The sequence below is a fragment of the Balaenoptera physalus genome (assembly GCF_965194825.1).
Source record: "Balaenoptera physalus genome assembly, chromosome: 3".
In the NCBI taxonomy this organism is placed as follows: Eukaryota; Metazoa; Chordata; class Mammalia; order Artiodactyla; family Balaenopteridae; genus Balaenoptera; species Balaenoptera physalus.
The window spans coordinates 152,022,682-152,035,875 of NC_138890.1; the positions used below are offsets into that span (position 1 = coordinate 152,022,682).

The 13,194-nt window shown below is 37.2% G+C and overlaps 1 long non-coding RNA gene across 1 annotated transcript in view; it reads left to right on the forward strand.

Annotated features, from left to right (window-relative positions):
• The first annotated feature begins 223 nt into the window (after window positions 1-223).
• LOC309656905 overlaps window positions 224-13,194 on the forward strand; it is a 260,350-nt gene continuing 247,379 nt past the window's right edge. The window contains exon 1 of the long non-coding RNA XR_014261599.1: window positions 224-301. This is a non-coding gene — a long non-coding RNA (uncharacterized lncRNA). The remainder of the gene's footprint in view (window positions 302-13,194) is intronic.

The following is a 13,194-nucleotide window of genomic DNA, read 5'->3' on the forward strand; positions in this document are numbered from 1 at the left end:
CGCCAGGAGGTGGGCGGGGCTGCTTTCTAGGGCTTCCTCGGAAGGGGAGGGGCAGAGTTCTCATCAGGCATGTGCAGCTGTGCTGCTCAGGCTCCGGAGCGCAGGGCCAGGCGCAGCGTCTCTGCCTGCCGCCGCCATTTTGAGTTGCGTGTGGTGGGCAGCGCTTCTGCACACCGTCCGGAGCTGAGGCGTCGCCGCAGCCGTTTCGCACTGGGAACTCTGGTCTGAGGTGCCTGGGCCAAGGTCTCTGCACACGACACCCTATGAGCACGTGAGACTAAGCACAAAGGAAGAGAAAAAGGTTAGACTTTATTTTATTACGCACATTCTATTTTCATTTCCTGGGAATTGTTAATGGGCTTTGCCGGTGACACTGGTACGTAATGTTCATTTTTTGTTTAAGTTTGTTTTGTTAATTGTGTTGAGACAATTAAGTAAATTGTCTCAACACCATTTATTATCCATAGTCTTTGATTTAAAATATTGTTCCTAAAATATACTAATGTTTTACACCCAGGTTAGTTTATGGACCTTTCATCTCATGCCTATGATTTATCTTTCTGTTCTGTTTGTGTATTTACTTACTATTTTAAATGTATTAAAATTTGTTTTTATTATTTCTAAGTCATAATTAGAAAATCTACTGACTTTTGGAGATATTATACTGTCTCTAGTCTGCTTATAAAACTCTTAGTAATTATGATAATTTCTATTATTTTCTTGGGTTTTCAAAGCAGCATATTATATCCTCTACGAATAATGATAAATTAATACCCTCCTTTCCAAAATGTAAACTTTATTCATTTTTGTCTCACTAGCTTGGCTAGAACTTACAAAACTGTATTGAATAGTAAAAGTATTAGTAGGCATTCTTTTAAATGAGAATATGTTTTAAAAGTAAACATGCTGTTGGTTATTGATCTAAGATATGCATAGTAATCTGTATATTTTTAATAATAAATTCTGAGATGTTAGAATGTTTTTTATTTTAAAAAGTTATTTACTTTTACTACATAACTTTGACAGTGTAAAAAGATGATTATGTTTTTCTTTTCTTACCTGCTGAGATGGTTAATAACAGTAAGTATGTTATATTTGAAACAACCTTGAAATGAAGTCAACTTAGTCATGGTGTTTTATTATTTTAATGTATTAGTTGGATGGACTGGCTAGGAATGAAGTTTTCTGTCACTGAGTTTCCTTTTCAGATGATGGTATAAAAAGTCACACTAGTGAAATGAATTGCAAAGCTTACACTCTTCTTATACTTTCTGGAACTCTGGAAATACCATTCTTGAAGATTTTGAAAGACGGCATTGATAAAAGTTTTTGTGTCTAGTAACATTTTGGGGGCAAACTCATTGGTCAAAAATTTCCTAATGGCTTTCGAAGTTTAGTTTTCTTATTGAGTTACTCTTTGGTTTATATTTTCTCAGGAAATATCCATTTCATGTTAATTTTTAAAAATATTAGTGTGGCATTCTTTCTGTCTGAAGACAGAAAATTTAGTTTAGTTTCTTGTGTATTTATATTGTCTTTATTAGATTTTCCAAAGGGTACTCTATTTTATTGGTCTCTTCTATAATTGTATTTTTAACTGTTTTCTAATTCATTACTTCTACTTTTAATTAACGCTATTCTTGGAATTATTTTGATTTTCTTATTCTAACTTCTTGAGTTAAAAGTTCAGCTCAATTATTATTTTCTTTCTAGTCTAATAACTACAACATCGACAAATATAACTATTTAAGTATGGTTTTGTCTGCATTCCATATGTTTTAATATATTCTTAATTTTTAGAGTCCAGAACTGCAACTTTGATTTCCTCTTTAAAATTTAGATAGTACATTTGAAGTACTAAGTGATTTGATTTTTAAATTGTGTAATTTGCTATTTAATTCTGATACTATTTAATTGTGAGCAGAGGGTGTAGTTTATGTGATTAGGAGTTTCCATTTTGAAAAAAATAAAACATTCATTCATGTAAACATTCACCTACAAGCATGTAGATGGGAAAAATAACCAATGATTCCCATGCTTTATTGAACATTAGAATAACCTAGAAGGCTTGTTAAAACACAGTTTTCTCTCCCCACCCCTAGGGTTTCTGACTCAGTGAGTCTGGAGTGAGTCTCAATTTTCATTTCTAAAAAGTCACCAGGTGTTGCTGATGTCCCCAGTGTGGGGACCACACTCTAAGAATCAAAACTATAAAGAACTTTAATTTTAATCAGAGGATATTGTACTTAATAAAACTGGGAATTATAGTTATTGGAGATCTTTAGATGGAGGAAATGATTTGATGAAAGCAATTTTTTAGCAAAATTTATTTGACAAGAAGTTAAAGAACAGTTTGTATCGTATTGATAGAAACTATGTTTGGAATAACCAGCTATAGAAACTACTCACAGATGTGAACTTTTCAAGGTGTAGGCTAAGGTGGTCGTGGGGAGAGTAGGAAAAATGTGAAAGAAGTAGAAATTAAAAAGAACACATCAGAACGTTATGTCATTGGATGTTGTTGGACTATAATGAGACAATTTAAGGTAGTGAAAAAGGGGATCTTGGTCAGGGACTAAGGTGAGGAGAAGGAGACACATAGGGCACACAATTTAAGGAAGCACTTGCTGGTCTCACTCACATCTTTCTACTAGACCTGTGTTTTATCAGGATGAAGGCAGTGACTACTTCTGAGGTTACTGCAGGGTATGGGAAAGTGGAATTTCTATTGCTCTTGTAATTATGAAAGTATTCTGCACATGTCAATTCTGGTAAAATTGAGATCCAAAGACTAACTTTCCAGAATTTTCTCTTTAAACTCCTCAAGTAATGGCTGGATTTCTTTCATCAAATAGAAGAGTTTGGGAGGATGTGGGATTTTTAGTTGAATTGTATCCACCCATCAATGAGGAACTGACAGAACTGTCGTAAATGCAGATGGTGAGTGGTTTATTAGGTGATGAGAGCCTGTTATCCAAAGGTCCATGTCTAGTTGATCTCAGTGGAAGCAAACACTGGGTAAGTGCAGCAAGTGAACATATACAGAGGCAGGCAGGAGGAAGGTAGTTTTTAAAAAGTCAAGCAGCTTGTGGGAAGACTTCAAGCATTACTGTGTCTCAGAGACAAAACGGGAAGGTGGCCCATGGGAAGGGGTCTGGAAGGAACAGAGCAGTGCTGGCTGTTCTAGGATAGGATGAAAATACTAGGCCTCTTAACCAGAGCTAAGGGAAAAGCCTAAATATCCAAATGTACCATAAGGTCTGCTTTAGGATATTGGAAGAAACTAAGTATTATAAGATAACTGACACATAAACTTTACCACTGCCTTGAGCACAAACTTAACCACTTTTCACAAAAGACCAAAGGGAGGGGCAGTAGCTGAGACAGAAAAGCTGTTTTCTGAGTGCTACTTAGTAAATCATTCCTTCAAACATAATAATAAAGGAAAGCTATATCACTGAAAAGAAAGTAAAAGTTGTTATCAGAGGACATGCCTGCCATGTGTTTTATGTGTGTGGATTAAATTCTTTCTTGCATACTACCATTTGTGTTGACATTATCCCTTAGAAATCTTTCACTTCTGAAAAATACACATTTGGTAAGAAAAACTGAGTCAGTGATTTGTATGTATATAAATCACTTCATTCTTTCTTTTGGAGACAATTTTGGTCTGAAAGCCTCCATTGGAAAAAATAAATAAAAAATAAATGAAAATAAAAAGGGAAAGGAGAAAAGTTAGAAAACATAGCCCAAATGACAGTAAATGTTAATGGTCTGATCACACACCCAAAAATCCTCCTTCAAACTGAAGTGTGTATTAAATAGTAATGGATAGATATACTTCTCTGTGAGATCTGATTTGTCTAGCAAATCCTTACTGACATATACTCTCATTTACTACTATATAGCCTTTTGAAAATGCCATTCCAGCAGAGCATAAAAAAGGTTATTTAGATTAAGTATAGTTACAAGATAAGCAGTATACTGAGTTCATTGGACTTCATGCACCCTCATTTAATTTCCACCGCTCCATTACTCTGAATCAAACTGTCCCTGAAAGAACAAGAGGAAGGAAAAGGGCATTAAAAAACACAAATCACAAAGTAGAGAACATTCTTCTTAAAAACGAAATGGTCTCCATGTGTTACCATTTAATACCATGGAAATACTTTCTTGACTTTTATAGCATGCAAAGAAATTGCACCAATCTATTAAAGAATGCAATAAAAGAAGTCTTTGAGGTGGGTTAACATTTGCCAGGTCTCTATCATTCTAGATGGGCTTGGAAAACATTGTAAAATATTATAAATGGTATCCATTTGCATCTGTGTGCAGCTCATGGCATAATGAATGCACGACCACTTAGCCGTTTATTGAATACAGGCAGAAATACGATGAGACCTTTGGTAATATGTTTTAAAACGAGGCCCAAAGCCAGGCTTTAAAGAAAGACAGAGTGCCAAAACAGTTTATCTTCTTATTTTTCCTTTTAACTTTAGTGCCACTAAGTGCCAATATGAGGCTTTTTGGACTTCATTTGAAATTCAAGTAATTAATATAACCGGAGAAAATAATTTTTAGGGGGTAAGGTATTGTGATAAAGTATAAACAAGGAAGGCCTGAAGTTTAGAGGACAGAAAATGACAGTGCTAATAATAAAAGTTATACTGGGTGGTGTATGTAATTGTTAAGACCTTTCACATGTTCAGTTTGCATTTGACAGTGGCTGAACTTTATTAGCCTCTAATGGCCTTCATTAAATTATATTTGCTATCTAAGAGGCTATGCATCGAATGGGGATCATGAGGACGGTCTCCTTTATCAGCATATATACCTCAACTAAAGAGGTATGACCGTCAGCATCTTGTTTTAGGGTGTAGAGTGCTTTCTATCTTATTTCAGACAGTGGAGAGATGGCAATTTTTATAGATTTTCTCTCAATGGGCTCCTCCCCAGTAACTTTTAAACATTCTCTATCTTAAAAAAATTCCCTCATTGACTCTTCATCTTCCAGCAATTATTTACTGCCGTAGTTGCTTTCGTTCTTTGTATCATCCTCCTCACAAATAGGAAAGCATTATCTGCACCTTCCCACCTCTCTCTCCCCAACCCACTATAATATGGTTCTTCACTGACTCTGCTCAGCTCACACCAAGGTCACTAGCAACTGCCATGCAGATGAAGTAAATTTAAACTTTAAGTCATTATCTAATGCATCTTCCTGTTATCAGTCCTTACTAGACCACCATATTTTGTAAAGGAAAAGAAAAACCCCAACCTTTTTTTTTTTCATTATTTTTGCACATTGCCCATAAATGTGTAGGCTCCCCCAGGTTCTTTCCTAAACCTGATTCTCTTGTGAATCTGTGACTTCTTTCTAGGAAACTCATTCCCTCTTGACACGACAGTGTGTACCTACAGCCAGACTATAAATTCATGAGAACAGGACCCTTGGCTGTATCTACATGACACCAAACAGTTCCTGGCACATAGTAGGCTGTCAGTAAACATCGATTTCCTGGCTAGCTGACACATCTTCCTTCTGTTCACTAAGCCCATATAGCAAACTGCCTAGAGGACATTTTCAGTTGGAGGTCTCTCTGTCACCTGGAACTCAGAATTTCCTAAAATAAATTTGTCGTCTCCGTGAACTACTCCCAACTCCCACCCCCATGTTCGCTTTTCAGGTGTTGGGAGACAGAACCTGCATCTTCAGTGTGCTTCCTAATTTACATCATGGTGCCATTAGCCATCTAGTTACCCAAATGAGCGCCCTGGGAGTCCTTAACTTCTTTCTTTCCCTCATTTATTTCCCAGTGAGCCACAATGTCCTGTCTTTCTAATCCTTCCCTTCTCTCCATCCTCATCACCACCATCTCAAGTATCAAGAAACAATTATTGTTATAGACTTCAACTCCTTCAGCAGCCTGCCAGCTGCTTTCCCAATCTTCAGTCTTAATCCAAGATTTTTTTTCTTACCAGGTAAATTTCTTTTCTAAAATGTAAGCCAACCCCATTAGTGAAATCCTTACACTTTCTTTTTACTGTCCTTAGAGGAAAAAAAAAATGCCTAATTTTTTAGCATAGATTAAAAGGTCCTAATTTACACCTCTCCAACCTTAACACCTATCAGTCCCCATTGCAATAATAAACCCCAGTCAGAATAAAATTTTATTCCAGTCTCATATCTAGTTTGGAACATACATGCACTATTTCCATCTATTGGAATATTCTTTATTATTGTTTTGATTTCAGTTAAACTTCACTTGGACCAGGAGGCAAACCCTGTTCCACATGCCCCACTGCTCACATTCTCTATGCTATATATGCCTATTCTTCAGTCCTACCGCATGATGTGCGTTTCTTTTAAGACAGTAATGCTATAAGGGAAATATAGTAAAAACAGGTATTGTAATTTCTTCTTATCTTTCTTCTACACCATAAGTTCAGTTAGTACAGGAATCATGTATGTCTTGCTCACTGTACCTAATACAGGAATAATATATTGCACATGCTCAGTGAAGATTTAGAGTATTAGAAAATATTGAATGCCTTAGCAGTATTGGGAATCCCTGGGGTCATAATAGTGTACCCTATGGGTAATTTCAGCAGGATTTTGATTCCCTTTATAATGCTTAGTCTTTCATAAAAGGAGAAATCCTAGTTTGTTGACTAATTGTAGGAGTATGAGAATTGCTATATGTGTTAACATTAATTTTCTCCACAGTTTTTTTTGTCAAAAATGATTTCGAAATTGCCCTTGAGCCCCGTCCTGTCCAGGAAATCCTGCAGTTCTTTCAAAGGTTTTATATATTGACTGGTAATTTATCATTCAAACATTCATTAATTTGCCCAAATTATTTAGTTTTCATTTGTATTTATGACTACAACACCTCTTCCTTATGGTAATATATCCTTTTGCTTATCGTAATTCTTCCTTATTCTAATTCTAAGGAGCTCTGCCTTCTACTTTTATTTTGGTGCTTGATGAAAGAAAACATGAGTCCCCAAAACAGTAATACACAAATTTATATAGTGTTTAATATGGTCCCTCTTCACTTTCCAAAATTGAAGAATCCAGTGGTTTGTTTTGTTTTGTTATTGTTTTTTTTTTTTGAATCAGTCATCAATTTTATACACATCACTTTATACATGTCAATCCCAATCGCCCAATTCAGCACACCACCATCCCCACCCCACCGCAGTTTTCCCCCCTTGGTGTCCATATGTTTGTTCTCTGTATCTGTGTCTCAACTTCTGCCCTGCAACCCGGTTCATCTGTACCATTTTTCTAGGTTCCACATACATGCGTTAATATACGATATTTGTTTTTCTCTTTCTGACTTACTTCACTCTGTATGACAGTCTCTAGATCCATCCACGTCTCAACAAATGACTCAATTTCGTTCCTTTTTATGGCTGAGTAATATTCCATTGTATATATGTACCACAACTTCTTTATCCATTCGTCTGTCGATGGGCATTTAGGTTGCTTCCATGACCTGGCTATTGTAAATAGTGCTGCAATGAACATTTGGATGCATGTGTCTTTTTGAATTACGGTTTTCTCTGGGTATATGCCCAGTAGTGGGATTGCTGGGTCATATGGTAATTCTATTTTTAGTTTTTTAAGGAACCTCCATATTGTTCTCCATAGTGGCTGTATCAATTTACATTCCCACCAACAGTGCAAGAGGGTTCCCTTTTCTCCACACCCTCTGCAGCATTTGTTGTTTGTAGATTTTCTGATGATGCCCATTCTAACTGGTGTGAGGTGATACCTCATTGTAGTTTTGATTTGCATTTCTCTAATAATTAGTGATGTTGAGCATCTTTTCATGTGCTTCGTGGCCGTCTGTATGTCTTCTTTGGAGAAATGTCTATGCAGGTCTTCTGCCCATTTTTGGATTGGGGTGTTTGTTTCCTTAATATTGAGCTGAATGAGCTGTTTATATATTTTGGAGATTAATCCTTTGTCCGTTGATTCGTTTGCAAATATTTTCTCCCATTCTGAGGGTTGTCTTTTCGTCTTGTTTATGGTTTCCTTTGCTGTGCAAAAGCTTTTACATTTTATTAGGTCCCATTTGTTTATTTTTGTTTTTATTTCCATTACTTTAGGAGGTGGATCAAAAAAGATCTTGCTGTGATTTATGTCAAAGAGTGTTCTTCCTATGTTTTCCTCTAAGAGTTTTATAGTGTCCAGTCTTACATTTAGGTCTCTAATCCATTTTGAGTTTATTTTTGTGTATGGTGTTAGGGAGTATTCTAATGTCATACTTTTACATGTAGCTGTCCAGTTTTACCAGCACCACTTATTGAAGAGACTGTCTTTTCTCCATTGTATATCTTTGCCTCCTTTGTCATAGATTAGTTGACCATAGGTGCGTGGGTTTATCTCTGGGCTTTCTATCTTGTTCCATTGATCTATGTTTCTGTTTCTGTGCCAGTACCATATTGTCTTGATTACTGTAGCTTTGTAGTATAGTCTGAAGTCAGGGAGTCTGATTCCTCCAGCTCTGTTTTTTTCCCTCAAGACTGCTTTGGCTATTCGGGGTCTTTTGTATCTCCATACAAATTTTAAGATGATTTGTTCTAGTTCTGTAAAAAATGATGCCATTGGTAATTTTTGATAGGGATTGCATTGAATCTGTAGATTGCTTTGGGTAGTAGAGTCATTTTCACAATGTTGATTCTTCCAATCCAAGAACATGGTATATCTCTCCATCTGTTGGTATCATCTTTAATTCCTTTCATCAGTGTCTTATAGTTTTCTGCATACAGGTCTTTTGTCTCCCTAGGTAGGTTTATTCCTAGGTATTTTATTCTTTTTGTTGCAATGGTAAATGGGAGTGTTTCCATAATTTCTCTTTCAGATTTTTCATCATTAGTGTATAGGAATGCAAGAGATTTCTGTGCATTAATTTTGTATCCTGCAACTTTACCAAATTCATTAATTAGCTCTAGCAGTTTTCTGGTGGCAGTTTTAGGATTCTCTATGTATAGTATCATGTCATCTGCAAACAGTGACAGTTTTACTTCTTCTTTTCCAATTTGTATTTCTTTTATTTCTTTTTCTTCTCTGATTGCCGTGGCTAGGACTTCCAGAACTATGTTGAATAATAGTGGTGAGAGTGGACATCCTTGTCTCGTTCCTGATCTTAGAGGAAATGCTTTCAGTTTTTCACCGTTGAGAATGATGTTTGCTGTGGCTTTGTCATATATGACCTTTATTATGTTGAGGTAGGTTCCCTCTATGCCCACTTTCTGGAGAGTTTTTATCATAAATGGGTGTTGAATTTTGTCAAAAGCTTTTTCTGCATCTATTGAGAGGATCATATGGTTTTTATTCTTCAATTTGTTAATATGGTATATCACATTGATTGATTTGCGTATATTGAAGAATCCTTGCATCCCTGGGATAAATCCCACTTGATCATGGTGTATGATCCTTTTAATGTGTTGTTGGATTCTGTTTGTTAGTATTTTGTTGAGGATTTTTGCATCTATATTCATCAGTGATATTGGTCTGTAATTTTCTTTTTTTGTAGTGTCTTTGTCTGGTTTTGGTATCAGGGTGATGGTGGCCTCATAGAATGAGTTTGGGAGTGTTCCTTCCTCTGCAATTTTTTGGAAGAGTTTGAGAAGGATGGGTGTTAGCTCTTCTCTAAATGTTTGATAGAATTCACCTGTGAAGCCATCTGGTCCTGGACTTTTGTTTGTTGGAAGATTTTTAATCACAGTTTCAATTTCATTACTTGTGATTGGTCTGTTCATATTTTCTGTTTCTTCCTGGTTCAGTCTTGGAAGGTTATACCTTTCTAAGAATCTGTCCATTTCTTCCAGGTTGTCCATTTTATTGGCATAGAGTTGCATGTAGTAGTCTCTTAGGATGCTTTGTATTTCTGCGATGTCTGTTGTAACTTCTACTTTTTCATTTCTGATTTTATTGATTTGAGTGCTCTCCCTCTTTTTCTTGATGAGTCTGGCTAATGGATTATCAATTTTGTTTATCTTCTCAAAGAACCAGCTTTTAGTTTTATTGATCTTTGCTATTGTTTTCTTTGTTTCTATTTCATTTGTTTCCGCTCTGATCTTTATGATTTCTTTCCTTCTGCTAACTTTGGGTTTTGTTTGTTCTTCTTTCTCTAGTTCCTTTAGGTGTAAGGTTAGATTGTTTACTTGAGATTTTTCTTGTTTCTTTAGGTAGGCTTGTATAGCTATAAACTTCCCTCTTAGAACTGCTTTTGCTGCATCCCATAGGTTTTGGATCATCGTGTTTTCATTGTCATTTGTCTCTAGGTATTTTTTGATTTCCTCTTTGATTTCTTCAGTGATCTCTTGGTTATTTAGTAACGTATTGTTTAGCCTCCATGTGTTTGTGTTTTTTACGTTTTTTTCCCTGTAATTGATTTCTAATCTCATAGTGTTGTGGTCAGAAAAGATGCTTGATATGATTTCAATTTTCTTAAATTTACTGAGGCTTGATTTGTGACCCAAGATGTGATCTGTCCTGGAGAAAGTTCCATGCACACTTGAGAAGAACGTGTAATCTGCTGTTTTTGGATGGAATGTCCTATAAATATCAATTAAATCTATCTGGTCTATTGTGTCATTTAAAGCTTCTGTTTCCTTATTTATTTTCATTTTGGATGATCTGTCCATTGGTGTAAGTGAGATGTTAGTGTCCCCCACTATTATTGTGTTACTGTCGATTTCCTCTTTTATAGCTGTTAGCAGTTGCCTTATGTATTGAGGTGCTCCTATGTTGGGTGCATATATATTTATAATTGTTATATCTTCTTTTTGGATTGATCCCTTGATCATTATGTAGTGTCCTTCCTTGTTTCTTGTAACATTCTTTCTTTTAAAGTCTCTTTTATCTGATATGAGTATAGCTACTCCAGCTTTCTTTTGATTTCCATTTGCATGGAATATCTTTTTCCATCCCCTCACTTTCAGTCTGTATGTGTCCCTAGGTCTAAAGTGGGTCTCTTGTAGACAGCATATATATGGGTCTTGTTTTTGTATCCATTCAGCAAGCCTGTGTCTTTTGGTTGGAGCATTTAATCCATTCACATTTAAGGTAATTATCAATATGTATGTTCCTATGACCATTTTCTTAATTGTTTTGGGTTTGTTTTTGTAGGTCCTTTTCTTCTCTTGTGTTTCCCACAAGAAAGAGAAGTTCCTTTAGCATTTGTTGTAGAACTGGTTTGGTGGTGCTGAATTCTCTTAGCTTTTGCTTGTCTGTAAAGCTTTTGATTTCTCCATCAAATCTAAATGAGATCCTTGCCGGGTAGAGTAATCTTGGTTGTAGGTTCTTCCCTGTCATCACTTTAAGTATATCATGCCACTCCCTTCTGGCTTGTAGAGTTTCTGCTGAGAAATCATCTGTTAACCTTATGGGAGTTCCCTTGTATGTTATTTGTCGTTTTTCCCTTGCTGCTTTCCATAATTTTTCTTTGTCTTTAATTTTTGCCAATTTGATTACTATGTGTCTCGGTGTGTTTCTCCTTGGGTTTATCCTGTATGGGACTCTGAGCTTCCTGGGCTTGGGTGGCTATTTCCTTTCCCATGTTAGGGAAGTTTTTGACTATAATCTCTTCAAATATTTTCTCTGGTCCTTTCTCTCTCTCTTCTCCTTCTGGGACCCCTATAATGCGAATGTTGTTGCGTTTAATGTTGTCCCAGAGGTCTCTTAGGCTGTCTTCATTTCTTTTCATTCTTTTTTCTTTATTCTGTTCTGCAGCAGTGAATTCCACCATTCTGTCTTCCAGGTCACTTATCCGTTCTTCTGCCTCAGTTATTCTGCTATTGATTCCTTCTAGTGTAGTTTTCATTTCAGTTATTGTATTGTTCATCTCTGTTTGTTTGTTCTTTAATTCTTCTAAGTCTTTGTTAATCATTTCTTGCATCTTCTCAATCTTTGCTTCCATTCTTTTTCTAAGGTCCTGGATAATCTTCATTATCATTATTCTGAATTCTTTTTCTGGAAGGGTGCCTATCTCCACTTCATTTAGTTGTTTTTCTGGGGTTTTTTCTTGTTCCTTCATCTGGTGTATAGCCCTCTGCCTTTTCATCTTGTCTATCTTTCTGTGAATGTGGTTTTTGTTCCACAGGCTGCAGGATTGTAGTTTTTCTTCTGCTGTCTGCCCTCTGGTGGATCAGGCTATCTAAGAGGCTTGATAGGAGGCTCTGGTGGTGGGTAGAGCTGACTGTTGCTGTGGTGGTCAGAGCTCTGTAAAACTTTAATCCACTTGACTGTTGATGGGTGGGGCTGGGTTGCCTCCCTGTTGGTTGTTTTGCCTGAGGCAACCCAACACTGGAGTCTACCTGGGCTCTTTGGTGGGGCTAATGGCAGACTCTGGGAGGGCTCACGCCAAGGTGTACTTCCCAGAACCTCCGCTGCCAGTGTCCTTGTCCCCACGGTGAAACAGAGCCAGCCCCTGCCTCTGCAGGAGACCCTCCAACCATAGCAGGTAGGTCTGGTTCAGTCTCCCCCAGGGTCACTGCTCCTTCCCCCGGGTCCCGGTGCACACTATTCCGTGTGCGCCCTCCAAGAGTGGGGTCTCTGTTTCCCCCAGTCCTTTAGATGTCCTGCAATCAATTCCCACTAGGCTTCAAAGTCTGATTCTCTATGAATTCCTCCTCCCGTTGCCAGACCCCCAGGTTGGGAAGCCTGACGTGGGGCTCAGAACCTTCACTCCAGTGAGTGGACTTCTGTGGTATAAGTGTTCACCAGTTTGTGAGTCACCCACCCAGCCGTTATAGGATTTGATTTTACTCTGATTGCGCCCCTCCTACTGTCTCACTGTGGCTTCTCCTCTGTCCTTGGATGTGGAGTATCCTCCTTGGTGAGTTCCAGTGTCTTCCTGTCGATGATTGTCCAGCAGCCAGTTGTGATTCTGGTGTTCTCGCAAGAGGGAGTGAGAGCACGTCCTTCTCCTCCGCCATCTTGGTTAATCTCCTCGTAAGAAAAAATTTAAAAATCTGAGCTGTATTCTTAACCTCATCACCCTAGAGGTTCTGCTAGAGAGTTGGGCTAAGGATGGAGAATTCTATTCAAAAATCTGTTGTTTTAGCTGTTCTGGTTTTATATCAAAGTCCACAGTCAACTCATTCTTGCAATTATTTAGGTTGTCTTTATCTCTGTATTTGAGTAACTTTCAGTTCCATTCTAATTGATTTTTTCAT